Below are 18,040 nucleotides of genomic sequence, written 5' to 3'. Positions count from 1 at the left end.
ATTCATTACAACTATTTGCTGAATAATTTCAGCAAACAGTCCCTCTTTTGCAACCCAATCCCATTGTGAATGTTTATTATTCAAAATTTATTCTGTGAAACTAATTAAGCTGTGCATTAGACTTCATTCAGTGTTTGCCTGAACATTATTCTTATAACCAGTACAAGTCCTCCAAATACCCTCCTCTCAAGTATGAACTTAAATTGTATTCTTCCATGAACACTCCTGTAAAGTTCCTTTGCTAAAACATTAATCAAAAGCAAACAGCATGAAACAACTGCATTTTAAATCTGTATAAATATTGGGGGTTGTCTTCAGGACCAACTAAGCGTTACCAAGAAAAATAGTATGATCTCAATTACTGACCTGCTAAAATGACCAAACTAGAAGATCCTATTCTTCTCCAGAACACCATAGTAACAGAAGCAGATGATTTTTTTGTGTGTGTTTCTTGTACCCAGTTCTTCCAAGTATTCCAAGCACTGTTTGAAACAATATGGCAATCATTTATTTAATTGCTATATCATTGCAGGGTGACTCTAAAACTGCTAGGGTTTTACTGGGAAGGAGAAGAGGAAAAGGGAAATACAGAAAATGAAAGTGTACAGTTTACACTTGCACACACCTCTTCCAGAGCCCTAGAATTTTCACATTACCGACCTCCAAGTATTTGTAGAGATTCCCATCACATGCCAAGAACCTAAAGCCTTTTCACTTTGTTTTTCTGATTTTATTACAGACTTTTGAGACTTGGCATACGTTTGCTCATATCTTCAGATTTCCCGCAGTCTTAAGGACCCAATAATTTTTTTAAAACACTCATTTAGCAGCTGGGACTTAAAGGTAAACACCAGGTATTGAGAGATAGGCAATGAGTATGAGAGACCTGCCAGTGCTGAAAGGCAGTAGTGTTCCAGAGCTCCTTTAAAAAATTTGAGACAGGTAAAATACTTGCCCAACTGCACACAGTCAACCAGCAATACACATCAAATTACTCAGGACTGTAGTTCTAAGAATTAGAACTGAAATAATATCAAAATGACACACAAACTCACAAAAACCTTTCTGCAGAGGGATGATTTTTACTGACTCACCTTGATTGTTAATTTAATCTGAATTCAAGGCAGTAATACTATTAATACTAGCAATTATCTGATTCTTAAAATTCAATGATTGCTAGAATTAATAGTTCCACTGGATTTTTAAAGAAACTGTTCAGAATTTATCTCTTTGGGGAACAACTTTTAAAAATGTACAAAGAAAAAACAATTTTTAAAAATGTTGCGCCATTTTCACTAGTGGATACTAAGACAGCTTAGCCCTATCTTCCTTTCCAGGAATGATTTCACATTTTCTCATGGATTTGCTAGTTCCATTCTCTAAACAGCGTCTTTTGATCTTTGTGTTAGTGCCATTCTTATTTATAAAATGGGAACCATGTAGTGGGTAAAGCAGTTAAGAATGAAAAACCATTTGAAACACAATACTGATTCATAATAGTGGAAAAATATCGTAATAAGAAAACATTTTAATGAGAGGGGGGAAAAACAACACAGGAGGAAAAAGCGAAGACATTTTTGGGGTTTTTTTTGTCAAAAAAATTTTGAGATATTTTTGTATTAATTTTGCACATTTTACACATTCTGTAGCCATTATCTCTCCCCTAATAATATAAATAATTATTCTAGTATCATCACTCCTCACATCTCCTAACAGTTAACACTTTTTTCCAGCTGTAAATCTATGCACTAGTTTGATTGTGGGTCTTTTTCCTTCCAGGTTAGGAGCTGAGATTTTTCTCTTTCTTATGTCTTATCTTGGTGAAGATGAAGCCACAGACAATAGCACACACAGCATCCCACAGGGAACTGCAATACATTTCATGTCATTGAGCTAGCTACAGTTAAGAAACTACACGCTGCTAGTGAAAGCTACATTATAAACTATTCTGTGCATTTTGCTGCAATTTCTGGAAATTCCGAATTTTTGCAGCCTCATTAAGGAAGCTTCTTGTCTAACACTGATGTCAGCTCATGAGCAATATCAAGGTACCACTACAGCAACTTCACTTTAGATTGTCCTGTCATTGGATTTAATGCTCATACCACATTTTTTAAGACACTGTGAATGCCAGTGAATCTTGCAATGAATTTCCAAGATGCTATGAAGAGACATATCACTTTCATTATTTGAGGGAAAAAAAAAAGCTTTAGAGAGTGCCTGTGTAAGATCAAGAAAAATGTTTAAAGTACTTTCATATGGTTGTTCTTTAAAAGAAAAATAACTACAGTAATTTCAAGTACAAATACAGTTATTTGGTCACACGATGACAGACCATATATCCCCTTTCCAAATACTTTATACACTAAGGGTACCTGATGGTCCATTGGCTTAGACTTCTTCACGTGCATTTGCTGACTACTTTAGGTTATCAGGCAGTGGAGATAAAGTACTAAAAGCAAAATACATATCCTGGATTTTTTCCCCTTTGTTCCTACTTATGGTTCCCTTTAGAAACAATAGCATTACCAGGGAAAACTGCTACTTTTGAAATAAATTCTAGTGGTTCAGTGAATTGAACCTCCTTGAGGTGTTTTTCTCTGTGTTGCCAGAATAGGTTCATCAGGACAATCTGTATCTGTCAGCAGTTCTTCAAAAACCTTTTAGTAAGCCTGCAATAGTACTGCCATAAAGTTGTAGATAAGTGACATTGATTATAGAAAGAAAATTCTACCAAGCTTACTTCCAATTGCTGGTGAAGAATACACTCAGAATTAATGTGTATGCTTCACTGGAAAAAAGAAGAGTTGTATTTTATTTATTACGTATCTCAAATATCTGGGACTTTCATCTTCCAAGATAGAGTTATTTTTCCTTGGGTAATAAAAGTAGTTTTGCAAGTTGTATGTTTTCAATTTTGCAGTCTTCTTTCCTGAGCATTAAAGCAAGCTCCATGAAGTTAACAAAAATTAATATCTAACTGGCTGACACTGCTGCAGGTCTATAATTGTGTGTCACCTTGCAACTCTACACTGTCTAAATTATTTCTTTTTCCTTTTGGGAATCTACTCAATAATTCCAAACACTGCTGAAGGATTACTTCTAGAGAAACACTTCTTACTACAATATTGTACAGAAAATAAAAATTCTTATTCAGATACAGACAATATTTTGCTGAAAGGCATTTAATATTAGTTTAGAACCTTCTTACTGACAGCTGCTCAGCAGGACAAAATCTCTTCATTTGATTACAGTCTTCAGGCAGTCTCATGAAAGTTGTTACTAAGAAAGAGTAATTAGGTTCTCCCTCTCACCTTCAGTAATGGGTTGATCTAAATGTGCAAGGAAGCTTACTTTTATGTCTTTAATCTACATATATATATATAGAGGGGGGTTAAAACTAGACGTACCTTTTAACCTGAACTAGTCTATGATTTATGAAGGGTATGGTTATATTAATACAAAAACTGACCAAGGATGAATACAAAATAAAACCATGACGTTTTACAAAACTAAGTAGCTGCATAAGATTGAAAAATAGCAAAAATTCTGAAGGATAGTTTAAAGTACGCTGTTAGTAAAACAGCTGCTTAAGGGTGCAGTTCAGTATGATTTGTTGGCATATTTTTTGGTAACATCATCTCTATTTAGCTGTAATAAACTACAGATTATAGTACCATGGCACATAAAAAGGGAAGATTTCCTTTACCCTTTCCTTCACTCCACTGTGTATTTGTCAGCACCCCAGGAAAGCTCAGATCCTTGTGTCCAGCCAGTCTGTCAGTGTTCTGTTAGGGAGATCCTTCAGTCCTGCTGGATTGCAGGGTAGCTCGACTGACTTACTCAGGGAAACCCTTCAGCAAGTCCTTCCACTTTACGATCCCTTAGTGAGCATTCCCCTTATTTGAGTATGTTACCCCCTGCAAGGACTGCCAGTGTCTGTGAAGGACTCACACCAGCAGCTGACAGAGTAACACTCCTTATTAATAAAAATTGTGACAGGTTACGGTTCCAGGATTGTCAGTGATAATATCTGACTGCTAAGACATATTCAAAGAAATACACAGACAAGTTCTAATCCCCAATAAAAGTATTTGGCACATACAGAGCATGGTTCTTACCCAATAGGCATCCCTATCAGTGAGAAAAAAGATTCAGCCTGTTGACTGATGCCAGTAGTTATGATGGAGTCTTCCCTAACTTTTCCCTCATTCTCAGCTTACTTTGGTACAATTTCTTGTTGTTTAGGTGGTGCTTGAGTGACTTTAGCCATACATACCTTTTTTTACTGATTGGTGCAAAATTCTCTCACTTTGCTTTCAAAAAAGTATAGAACACATTTCCAGAGAGGGGTGGTTGTACCTTGGGAGCACTTTGGGGTGGAGGTGTGTGTTGATATTACAATTAGGCTATAATGAACAAAGTTCATCTAAGGAGAAGGATTTCACTACAGCTGTTGGCTCAGCAGCAGGACATCTCCCCTCTCTCCCCTCGCTGACAGGTGCTATGTACCTTCTTAGTTGCCAAGTACCATCGAGTTCCCTTCCCTGCAAGGACGTCAACAGCCTGGTCACGGTGCTCCCACTCTGCTCCACCCTCCACTTCATCCCCTTTAGCAGATGTTAAGGTTGTACACTGTGGGAGTGGGGAATCGTCGTGGAGTAGGTCTTGAGCATGCCAACTACATTGCATCCAGGGAGCAACAACTGCATTTTACTCTGTAATTTCCATACTGTTATAACTTCTCTGTTTCCTGTAATTTTAGAATCAGCATCTTTCCACACTGCCATTTAAAGAATAAAAGAAAACTGTTCATTCTGCCTAACACATGAAGGATCTCCAATCTTTGCTTCTTACTGATACTTAAAGTTTAGAACAATCTTTGTACTTATTTATTTGTAGTACCTTTCCCTAGTAACCTAGAGATGCATTAATCAGGCAGAGAAGATGGCAAAAGCTATATGAGATACAAATGAACAAAACAAATTAGCCATTCAGATTTTCCAAAAGAATTTATTATTTCCTGAAATAAACAGTAACTGAAGTCTTTTCATCCATCCACTGTGCCCACAGATTAATATAGAAATGCCAGATTCTAAGGACATAGGGCTCAGTTTACTCACAGTAACAAATATTCTGTTCATGGTCACACCTCTCTACATTGCGGTTCATAATGAAGTGTAGGGTGCAGCCTTATTCCTGAGTCTTGTGGGACATTAAATTAGGTATATTATGAAGATTTCCAAAAACACACTGATTTTTTAATTTTTACTCATGGATCAGATTTCCTTTCAGTTGGATCACAGCTGATCACATATTCATATGCCTTGTCCCAATGACAAGGCATAAAAATTCTTCGTTTTGTTCTTGATACTCATTTCCCTGAAGCTTAATTTAGGTTAATATACTATCTTGTGTATCTGGTTTTATGTCCTTTAATGTACTGTTCTGTTCAGAAAAACAAACCAAGCAACAGCAGCAACAGCATTCTGCCTGTGGATTTATTCATTGTCTGCTCTCCATCTTTTTCCATTTTATACATAAAAGCTGAGCAAGGTAGCTCAGTTTTTCTGCCATAAAAACAGATTGCATTTAAGTGGGTTTGAAGCAGACAAAATGTTAATCCTGACCTGAATTGACAGTATTTGTAACTAACCACACAAATAGACAGGATTTTGGATATTAATTGGGTGTCATACTGCAATCCTTAACTCTTAATTCCACATTCAATGGACTTCTGAGAAAAGATGGCTTAAGAAGTTCCTGCCTTTCCTTTGAAGCACTGTAAATGCTTGTGAAATTCTTGTATAAACTATGTCATGACCTGATCCAGGTTAAAAATAACTCTCCAGAAAAAACTGTTTTCCCAAGTTAATATGCCTATGTCAGTATAGTATACATTGCAGCAGTACAGCTGGGAGAGCTGTCCTTTGCCACATTAGGGCAGGACTGCATGGTCATGGGTGGTTAAACAGTCTCAGCAGCAGAGCCCCCCCATATCCGGACTTTTAGCCCCAGAGCGTGTGCCTGTCCACTATTCCACCCTATAAAACAAGCTCTTGGCTCTATATTTCAAAGTTTTCCAAAGTAGGCTGCTTACATGAGAACAGGAAAAAAACAAGTCACTTTACTCAGGAATTTCCAGCTTCTATTATCAAATCACTTTTTAGTAAAGATGTGTTGAAGATATCACCAGACAAGAACTCTGAAATTAGGTCATTAGGTCAATCCAGTGTATCTCAATGAGGACCTGAAATACTGATATAACTTTAAAAGAAAAAAAATGTTATGGGCTGTTCCTCATGTAGATCCCAAGCATGAGCATTTTGCAAGTGACTGGAGTAAAAATGCCTATGGGGGTTTTAAGCTGAACTCCAGAATAAAGACTATGAAAAAGATTTCCATATTACTTAAATAAAATGGCTTCTTCTACGGGAGTAAGACTGAAAATTAAACGTCTTGCTGACTCCTACTTATCTGTGAAATACCAAGAGTCAGCACTTTATAATTGTCACTGCAGTGCACAGAAAAGATGAGATTCTGAGGATGAAAGCCAGCTGTGTAGAGAATGACCTTGATGTTTGTAACCCCACTTTCTTTTGCTACAGAAATGAAAGGTCTAGGCCTTATGCTAAAGAAAGTAGAGCAGAGAACTGAATTTCTTTAACTTTTGCCACTGCTTCCTGCCACTGCAGTCAAAACTGCTGTGTATTCTGAGCACACAGTCTGGCACACAAAGGCTTACGTTTGCAGAAGTTTTAAGAATTCATAGGTACAAGTTAAGTGAATTGACTTGCCAGTATTAAAAACTCCAGCTCTGGACAAATATTGTGTTCTTTGAGAAATTAGGTAATGAGTATTTCACATTAGTCACTCAACCTGGTCTGTGCTTTGAGGATATATTATTGTGCCATAGCATGCTGTAAAACAGAAATAAGAGTAAACACTCATTCCACAAGAGTATTATAAAATGTAGACACTAACATTTGTAGTTTTGATGGAGTCCATCAGTCTTATGAGAAAAACAGCAGTGTCATATTCAGAGAAAGATTTGAATGCTGCAATGAGCCAGGGGGCCACAAACCAAATGAAGCACATCTTTAAATTACATATTTGCAAACTGTCTGTTAAATCAGTATTATCCATCTTGAATCAGGCAGGCAGGGAAAGAGTTTGAGAAGAATAGTATGCTATCACATAATTAAAGTCCATATCCTAATACAATACATTTCAGCCCAAATACTTTAAAAGTTTGGCTAAGCTCCTAGCAACTGAATGAAAACTGTTAGAATGAGAAGTTCTGGGAACTGTAAATATAGCTTTGTTTCCTGCCTTAGATCTAACATACACTTATTACAAAAATCCTCATAAAACTAATGAAACACTTTGCAAAATAACACAGGAACAATTTCAAATAGCATGCCAATGGTGGAAGATCAAATTTTTCAAAAGGCTTTGTTTGTGTTGTAAGAATTCTGAGACCGAAATTCTCTTTTGAATAAGAGCTACTTAGTTATTTTCTATGCAAGATAAAAATTAGGAATGAAAAAAATTTTATATTGACAAGATCTTTTCATGATTTGAGCCTAGTACAATCACTCAGATGATGACCTTGGAGTCAGTGTGGTTTAATTAGCATTTAAGTGCATGTACTGTAGCTACACTTAGTTACAATCCCAGATTTCTATCTATTATCTGACAGATGATTGCGACTGTTTGGCATTCAAACAGCTTCTGAAAAAGAGGAAGCAAAAAACCCAGTACGAATAACAATTAGTGATACAGCAAGCTGTTACACAAAGTAAGCCTAGAGTAAATGCTAGATCTCACCAAGACACACACAAAACCTCAGTCATCAAAATACTGAAGTATTAAAGCAAAAGCAGGCCCTGAACTAAGGTGAGTTAGGTTGTGTGTTTTCTCTTTATTTACGTTATGATCCCACATTTCAGTTCTGCAGGTTAAAAGTTTGTGTGGTAGCGCCCATGAGACCCTAATCTCACAGATAAATCTAAAGAATCAGAACCTTCAGATACACATTTCTGAGGATAAACCTGAACACTGCATCCATACTGATGTTACACAATATACTGTATACACTGCCAAGCTTTGCAATACTCTGTGGTACTACCTTCATTGGTAATACTGAAGAATGCCATGAATTAAATTGGTATCAAAAGCAGCCACAGTGATGTTTGCAATTGCAAAGTGATTCTGCAGCTGAGTATTCTTGCCTCCAACTTATATAGGATTTTGCCTAACATCTGAAAAAGGAAATAAAATAGACAAATACACAAGAAGTGCTGTAGTACCCCTAAATATATGATTGTTTACACTTGAGGGCATATTGATTTCTCTTGCCACTGAGAATTTGTTTGTTGTCTTTTTCTTCATCCTCTCATATGATATAAACTGTTTTTAATATTGACACATTTGCATTTTACACAGAGACACATCTTCTTTTATATATATTGCTAAATGAGAATAAAATTCAAACTGAAATGCATTGGCTATTTCTGCTGGCACTCAAAGTATGTACTCCTTTCCTTACATCTCTGTAACTTTTTACTGGGATTTATAAATCCTGTCACTTTTTTGGTGTAACAGACCATACTGAAACCATAATTTGTTATTCTTAAAAATCTCACACTGCTTACAAGGTATTTGTCTTAGGTTTACAGATCCTTCAATCAAACAGGTTTACAAGCAAGTCTTAATCTCTTTTGGTTGTAAATTAAAAGTGCACTTTTAGGCGTTACAGGGCTCACAGATTACTTTTTTAAGGCCAAAATACATAAAATTATTAAAAACCTGAATGATTAGGCACCATTAACAGGAACTGACAGAACAGCTTACAACAGTAACCTGAAGAAAGTGTTAAATTACTTATACCGAGATTTCATCAAAGTCTCTGCTAAACTTCAAATTTTGTTTAACAGATGAAATGATCTTAAGAACTGGACAAATATGGAATTTTAGAGTATGAGAAATAGGAATATTGCCAGTAAGGGAGCTAAGTGAGCAAAAGTCAGAGCAAGACTGCACTGCAAGTGGGAGCTCTAGGAGTAAGAGCAGGAATCTGGGGCTAAATCAAGGGCTAAAGATCAGGGATGATATCCAAAGCACAAGGACAAGGTACAGTAACATGCAGTGTGAGTAAAACAAAAGCAGCCTGCTGAGTGTCCCAGAGCAACGAGTGCAATTTGCTCTGATGGGCAGGCAGCTATCAGTCAGTCTGACACCAGTCTTCAATCCTGGGAGAGCAGTTCCAAGCAGCTGACCTCTGTAGTTCAGTGTTTTAAAAAGACGAATTTATCGATCTGAATTTTATAAACATAGGACAATTTCCATGTACAAGTATAACATAGGCATTTAGAATATCTTAGATACTGCTGTGTAGTAAGTGGTCTGATTAGGTTATTGAGAGTTTTGAGTTGACAGTGATCTCAGACCAAAATTGTTTTCTGGGTTTTTAGCCTTGTCTTCATTTCAGAGATGGATTTTAGTCAGAATCCTCAACTTTCCTCATATATATAGACATATTGCTTGAAAGAAGCAGTGCTGTGTATATGTGAAAGCAAATACGTGGCTGTAGACAGTTTACTTTATATACCATAGGAGAGAAATTGTCTGTAATGCATGTGTGAATCCATCAGCACAAAGGTAAAAGAGGTACTACATTTCATCTGCAGCTGAAAATTCTGTCAATTGACAGAAAAGGGGCAGAGGGACACAGGAAACGCAGACAGGCAATACATATAAAGAGACAGAAGTTTAATGGCAAGTATACCAGAAAAAAAAAGGTATGAAATACATTTGATACAGGTGAAAAATGTTAGCTTATTGCTTTTTATTTACAGACCTGCATAGAAGTATACAGTGCTTTGTCATACAAAAACTAAATTGATGCAGACAGCTCAAGGAGTAGGCATGTGAAATCAGAATTGACATGAAGAGAGAAGTAGAATGAGTTAAATTATTTTGGAGTAAGAACTGCTTTATCCTCTGGTCATCACAGTAAAAATGCAGTTAATTATTCTGAAGAAATATCCACTGTCTTGCTAATGAGATTTAAAGTATCATTATACAATGTAAAGTGCTCAGACAGGAATTAGTCATAAGCAGATAAGTCTTGGGGGAAAAAAAAGTTCAAGACTAGAAAATACATAATAGCAAAAGCCACACATGGACATATCCAAGAAAGAGGTCTTATACCCTAAGCAAACACTATGTCCTGAAAGGATGTCATCTCAAAGACCAAACTCTCTCTAAACTACAGAAAAGATAAAACACAAACAGAACCTTTTGAGAAGTGCAGAAGAAGCATTTCTGCTCCCAAAATACACCCTAAAGATAACAGAATCTAGAAACATTATCTCAGAATACAACTTTCTTGTTTGTACACACTGAACTGTTCTGTATGATGCAAAAATATTTCATTTACCTCATTAATATTTGAATTCCATGAAGGAATGGAATGTTGTAAGAATTCAAAGATTCAAGACCAGTTGAAGGGACTGATTAAGATCTAAATCTAGAATAATGCTCAGTTAGCACAGTATCTCACATTCAGACCCCAAGGTTATGATTACCCAACATGCAAGTGCTCTTTGGGCTGCCAACACCTATGATCTTGGTAGAAAGGAAATAAGTTCTGTGAAGACCTAAGTAAAAGAATGAATGCGGTAATTTTCTGTGAAGTTAATTATAGCAAAATTACTTGTTTATTTTGGTTTTTGGCAAAATTATCACAAGGCTTGTATAAGCATAATGGATACATGTATTGTACCTTTAAATTCTCATTCATATGGGATAAGCCACTGCAGTAATGCTTTGAAGTTAACGAGCCTTCTCAGTTCATTACAGATAAAAATATGGAGTTCCACCTTCAGTGTGAAATTAATAACTGTTAGCAGTGTAAACAAGCTTTGAATTTAATTTCTGGTACCACAGAAGCAGCAACAGCAATTTCTTTTCATACATTTGAGATATATAAAGATAGGCAGCAAACACCAACTCTTCAAAAACTCCCCAAAATGTTTTTAATTACTTTTCTAAATTTTTTTTAATGAAGACTTAAGACAGTACCACACAGCAAAGATTATTTTTACTTCCAGTACTGTGAAACAGTAGCAGTTTATTATTTTGTACTTGATAGGATGACATTATTTACAATTCCAAATTATTCTGTATTTTGAAAGTTTCTGACTCTATTTCACAAAGCAGCAAAATTATGATTTAGATGGTTTGGCAAGAGAATAACTGCTTTCAAAAAACAACTTGAGAATATTTCTAATGAGAACACTTTCACCTGACAGAAATAACATGTATTTTCCCAAAGAACAAGGATTTAGTTTTAGTTGATTTTCTTCTTGTAAAATCATAAAAAAATCAAAACTTTAGGATCATCAAGTTTAACCATCAATCTGTCATTGCCAAGTCCACCACTAAACCTTGTCTTTAAGTGCCATATCTACATGTTTTCCATATTTCAGTAGATGGAAACTCAACCACCTAAGTGGACAGCCTGTTCCAGTGCTTGATACCCCTTTGGTGAAGAATTTTTTCCTCATATCCAATCTAAATCTCCCCAGCACAATTTGAACCATTTCCTCTTTCAATCAGCACCGATTAAACGCACATTCTGATGTTCTGCATCACACACCTTCCTCATGACTAAAAAAGCATCAAACACTTGCCATTTGCTGCTGTCATCTAACATAAAAACTTCTGAAGCATCTCTGAGAATAGATCACATTTACATGGATAACTCAGAGCGCATGGGCCAAGTAGGGCTGAATTAATGAATGTACTGTTGCTTCACATACCAAAAGCATCACTAAAGGGATAATCTGCAAATGCAGAAGCGAGGACTGGGAGATCCACTGGTTGCAGTCGTTGATGACTCCCTCCTCTGCAGTCTCAAGAAGCTAATCTTGCTCAGGTCAGAGTGCTTGACCCATGTTCCTGGGAATGACTCAGGCACAAGCAGTAAGACAGCGTGTGTCCACACTTGAAGTTCTCTTTCTCTGCTTCCTCCTCCTTTCCCAGAAGTGCTGTGATTGTGAAAGGCATAGTGTGACACCCTAAGAGACTTACATCTTCTCAGCACAAACAGTCTGGGTGGCAGCAACAAAGCAAAAGCTTCCCTAGGGCATACACCAGGATTATCAACAAGGGAGGACTACTTCTGGATGAAAGCTTTGGCCCACTGTCAACTATGGCAGAACTCCCACTGAAGTCAGCATAGCCAGGATTTCACGTCTGTTGCAGCAATTTTGACTCCCTGTCTGTTCTGCCTTGGGACTTCCAGCCAGCACAAAAAGGGTCTTAACAGTGCCAGAAGCTTTTGTGTTATGAACTGCAGGCAGAAGTCCGGAAACCCTTTACATAAACAACCAAATACTCATCAGCCATTTAAGAAATTTAAGACACTGCCAAGCTCCAGGGGATTCAAACCTGCATACACAAGTGTGATGCTTCACATTGGCACACTATGCTGAAACATCCTTATCCTGTTTAAGTGGTTTTTTTTCCTTTTATGAAAGTATTATGGCAGAAGATTCATGTTTTGATTGAACACAGAGCAAGAAGCAAGCTAAATTATATACTCAATACAAATCTCATGCAATAATGATGAAAGAAGTGTAAAATGATTGCAACAAAAGCAGACTCTTCATGAAGTAAAGTCTCCTCTAAACTCAGTATGTGTAGGCAATATAGGGAAAATGGAAATGCATTAACGAAAAGACGAAACTGTAGATCAGACTGGTCAAAAGTCTTAATGAGACTGTAAAATATTATGGTAAGTCTCTGCTGAAAATATACTCAGCTTTTGTCACTGGGTATAAAACAGAAATTCAGCAAGATGTCAGAAACATGATTTTAAGTCAAGCTTGCATGGAATTACAGTGCTCAACAAACACAAAAACTAGTTTTAAGTATCTGACCTGTGATAAATTTTTGCTAACTTCAGCACAAAGCAAAAATAATGCAAGTAATTGTAGCTGCAGGACTAGATCTTGGTCATTATTTCATCTAAACACAGAAGAGCTTCGGTTTAGTGAGGATGCCATGAACTTTGCAATTTGAGCACCTATTTGAGCATCAGTCAAAATTCTGCTGCTGCTACTCAATGAAGAAGCAACCACTTCATCTCAGGCAGCATACAGATGCCATACTTGCAATACATAACAGTCATTACAAAAGAAATGGATATGTACAGTTGGATTTATTAGATGTACATTATCGTGCAAAGACACACACACACAATACTCTATTAGATTAGTTTAATTAATTTAAGTTGGGGTTTTTTCCTAACTCTGACTCCATATTTTAATAGAAGCTTTTTTTAAAATGTTTAAAGCTTAGAATGGGATATATTCAGAATTCCATACAGCTTCGCAAGGAAAATATTTGCTTTAAAATGCTGCAATTCAAGATCTTCTAGGAATAAAATTTCTCCTGAAATACTTGGCATTTCCAAATCAGAACAAACCAACACTTGAGATTCAATTCTAGGTTTACAGAAACAGCTCCAGAAAGTAGAAACAACAAAACACTTCATTCTAAAAGTTTTTAAGCATAGCTGCTAGTTTTTAGTTCTTCATCAACAGTTCATCAGTCCTTAGCTTTAAGAATAGCAATTATGATAGTGGACATAACTGGTTTATGCTTGCTTAAAAATATTACTGCTGAAGTTTACTGAACTACGCTGGCTTGAGCAAATGCATAGCAAAAACCAAGCATTGGAACAGCTACTTTCCAATGCAAAGGCATATAATTGCCTAAGATCTTCCACCTTTCCTTTAGGATGGAGTCAAGGGAATAAGGTCACACAAATATCAGTGAAAGACAACTAGCACGAAATAAGTCATACACTAGACATCCTTTGCAGTGATAAATTCTCTAGCAAGCTGGATGTCTGAAGGGAAAAAAAAAAGGGTTGGGGAAAATGAATGTGCTTTAAATGTGATCTTCATCATTCTGATACTTAGTTATACATCCCTCTCCTATTGCTAAGTAGAAGGACATGTCATGATATCCATTCTGCAGAACATTCATCATCAGAAAAATAGGTTCCTTACAAAGCTTTTATCTTAACACTTTCTTATTTGTATCTGCAGCCAGTATTTTGTATTTGTAGGAAATTTTATAATTTTTTTAAAGCATCCATGGAAAAACAACATGAGTCATTATTCTGTTAATATAGTTGTCTAAAGGCAGAAAAAAACTATCGTCTGATATTCAGAATTTTTTCATGCAGCTACTTAGTGAGAAATTAAAAAAAAAAATGCGGAGGATCAAGGAATCAGAGTTTGGAACAAAAGAAGTCAGGGAGCTGTCATCTCCAGAAAACCTCTCAATGCTTTTCCATTCGAATTTTTTTTTCTATGCATTCCTTTGGTTTTTTGCTATGCTGTCTATAATAATCACTGTTCTGTCTTCAGTCTAAGTGTCTTTATACTTTCATTTACACTTTTCTTCATCACATTCCTGTTTGTCTATGTCTATTTTTCATTGTATGGACCTAACCACCTCCTCTCAGCTTGTCCCTACTTTGACTCAAGCCCATGCCAAGTGATCTAAACTAGCTTTAGCCAAGGCTTAAAAATTTCAAAACTTGCCTCAAGCCTTTTTATTTCCATCTTTCCCCTCATAAAGAAGTTGGAATCTCAATAATCTCAACAAGAACAATCAGTTTCAGGAGAAAAAGTACTTGCCTGGGGCCTTTTTTTATTTTTTCAAGTATTTTGGACTAAGTAACTAAGAAAATCCCAGAGATACAACAGAAATGGTGTTAACACCAACAAAAAATACCTTGACATTTAAGTTTCATTTTTACTTAACAGTGAAAAAACAAAGCAGAACCAGACTAAAGTATTTTATTCAAAAAATTTTTCATTATCTCAAAATGTGATACTTGCAACTTAAATATAAAATAAAATTCTAATTTCATATACCAAATCGAATCTGCTGTTTAGTTAACTTACTAACTAGTCCCTTAGACTAATTCATACATACTGCATACACATGGCGAACAGAATGCATTTGTTTCAGCTCTTGGATTACCTGATGAAGCTCAACTTCACTACAAATGATCCAATGCCTGACAAAAATAAGGAAGATATAATTCTTTGGGAAGAGTAATTCCCTGTATGGGAATTGTTCTGGACCCTGAACTCTTGAGAGATGCTCCAAAACCAGTGAATACTGGGCATTTATTCCCATTTGTTCTTGGAAGAAGACTGTGACCTTTCTTTGGCCATGTGTGCCCCACAGCTGTTTCACAACCACCTCATACTACCTTGACAAGCTAAAGTGTATGGACTGTCCTTGAGCAGAACAGTGTAACCAAACCAACAGGGATAGCACCTCCAGTAAACATTTAAACCAGCACACCATCTTTCATAGTAGGTAGAAACAAGACCAAGCACTTGAATTTTGACCACTTAAGAGAGCTTTCCTCTGCTGCAACTTAGATTAGCCTTAGTCCTTGGGTAACAATCTTCAGCACATAATAGCTGAGGCCTGCCAGGAGGTCTTTGAAACAGCCCTCTGCTCTGCAGTACATACACATTCTCACAGTCGTGTCAGGGCAAGAAGCCCCAGATTTTGTCATCAGCAAGAGCATTGTGCAAGATTGCTGTCTTTTCTAAAAGCATTCCCTCCAGGGAATTCAAAATGATCAGGCAGTTTCAGAAAAGGCAATCTCAGCCTGGGCCGAATACAAATCAAATACATAAATGAAATTGCACATCACTTACACTTACTGAGAAGTATTGACAGCAGCATGGCCTTTTCCCTTTCCCAGAATTCTTGGGAGTCTAACTTTATACACCAAAATAATTACACTGCTGTTCCATACTGGAATCAAGATGCTCCTGACACTACACACTGCCAGATTTCAATGGGCTGAAGGATTATCTATAAGGGCACACTCATTAGTGACCATTACATTTAATAGGGATTTAATAGTCACTATTGTGTATGTTGCGAGGGTGTTTGTTTTCAAAAGAATTACAGCAGCAAATTGTAAATACAAGTCTGAGTTTAATTTGTAAAGCAATTCTATGCTTTGAAAACTAGTAAGTTATAATTCCTTTCCATCTTTCATTTACAAAACCCAAAAACTGTTTCTCACTCTTTTGACCCTGGTCAAGATTTTAAACTGTCTCTTTTGGATCAATACCTTAAAAATGCTGCGTAGTTTACAGTTTATCTTCTACCTGTTTAAAGGAAATACTTCACACTTATTTGAAATTCAGTGAAGCAGAAGCAGCTCGATTACTACAGAGAGACAGAATTTTTTAAGAAGCCTCACTGAAAAAAAAAAAGACAACTGTGTTTATGATTCTCAACCCAAAAAAAATTAATAAAGAACTAGTATATTTGAATCTGCATAAATACAGCCATTCTGAAAATGGACTCAAAATGCTAATATTTCTTAATTGAAGGAAACCAACCACTGATTTCTCTTCCACTTCAGTTACAAAACCAAGGCAAACCATCTTGCATCCTATTCATCCCATTCCACCCCTTCTGAACTATTAGCCCCGTTTGTATGTTACACCCCAACTCAACAGAAATTTGCTTAACAGTGGGAGATGACGCATTATGAAGAGGGTTTGTTAACAGTTGAAGACTGTAACCCAGCCTCAGTACAGGTAACTGCTGGCACTACAATGCTCACCTTGAATGAGGCAATATTGGGACAGTATCTACAAACAACTAACAAAGGTAAAAACTTCAGGGATTACCTTATTAGGCTCTAAATTGCATTAAACAGATTGAGGGCAAATCTTATTACATATGATCAGAAAATTACATATTTCGGTTATGTTTTGTTACAAAAAAGTAGTGATTCTAAGCTCAAATATTTTTTCAATTAGAAAATTAAGCAGCAAAAATTTTTTAGAATATTTATTTGCAATTCAAATTATTAGTAATAAAAACGTAAAAGGAACTGTGATAAAAATGTCACAGAAAACCAGTTCCAAGTTAGTCAAGTTACAGACCTTTTCATACTTCTGCCTTTGCTGCACCAAAATACAGTGGTAATTTCATGCAGTGCCTCTAGGCATAAAACTCCCTGATATAAATTCAACAAGAAAGACAGCAATTACACATGCCGACCTGAATTTTTTCATTTCTCACGTATTTCTAATACAAGCGTGATTTCTATCTGCATTTTACAATTTTCCAAGTTCGCTAATTGCAAGACATTCTAAAATAAATGTAAATTGTCTGGATGGCCCCCATCCAATTTCTAATGGACAGGTGTTCATATAAAAATTCAACAGTATCAGTGACAAGCTAGCAGTAACTGGTGGGGTGAGGGTAGAGAGAAATTACTTGACTCTCAGCTGAACTTCCTGTTTAACCACAGGGAAGATCAAATTAGGTCAAGGTCAAATATGTGACAGAGCAGTTGTGCCATGCAGCAAATAAAGGCTGCTAGTATCGATATATATAGTAATAGTGTTTTGATTTTCTCAAAGAGAAAGTGGCCTCCTGCACTCTTAGCCTTGATTCTGGGCTCTGTACATTCAGCTGCCTCACAGGCTGCTTGAAGCCTTGTGGCAGAGCAGTCCCTTGGCACTCATTGCATCACTTCAGTAGCCCACCTCTTGGCAACAAGGAAAACATTAAAGCTGTCCAACACAGTAACTAATAACCAACTAATCCACCCCCATGAGAGGAGAGATGTTCAAATCTCCCTGGCAGAATTAAATGACTGGACTGGAGGTGACAGTCTTACCCAGAGAAACCTATTCTCAAATGTAGTTCATTTAGGACCTTTACTAACTACTACAAATAGAAGCTTTCAGCACATAGTGATTCTGGGACCGGTAGTGCTTTGGCTTAATAATCTATGATTTTTCTGTTTCAGTAAATGAAAATAAATTGATTTATGGCAGTTAATGCACAGGTACTGAAAACAGCAGCTGTAGTTTTTTTGATACCCATCTGTCCTCCTCTTACTCCATCTGTTTCTTTCACTCATTGCTCTGGAATTCAGCTTCACAAAATGCAGTCC

General features: G+C 36.5%; 1 protein-coding gene across 4 annotated transcripts in view; it reads left to right on the top strand.

Moving 5' to 3' along the window:
• B3GALT1 (beta-1,3-galactosyltransferase 1) overlaps nt 1–18,040 on the top strand; it is a 179,506-nt gene that overhangs the window by 106,359 nt on the left and 55,107 nt on the right. The window lies entirely within an intron of this gene.

Source organism: Catharus ustulatus, chromosome 7 (genome assembly GCF_009819885.2).
Source record: "Catharus ustulatus isolate bCatUst1 chromosome 7, bCatUst1.pri.v2, whole genome shotgun sequence".
NCBI classification, from domain to species: Eukaryota; Metazoa; Chordata; class Aves; order Passeriformes; family Turdidae; genus Catharus; species Catharus ustulatus.
This window is presented reverse-complemented; position numbering and strand designations above follow the sequence as displayed.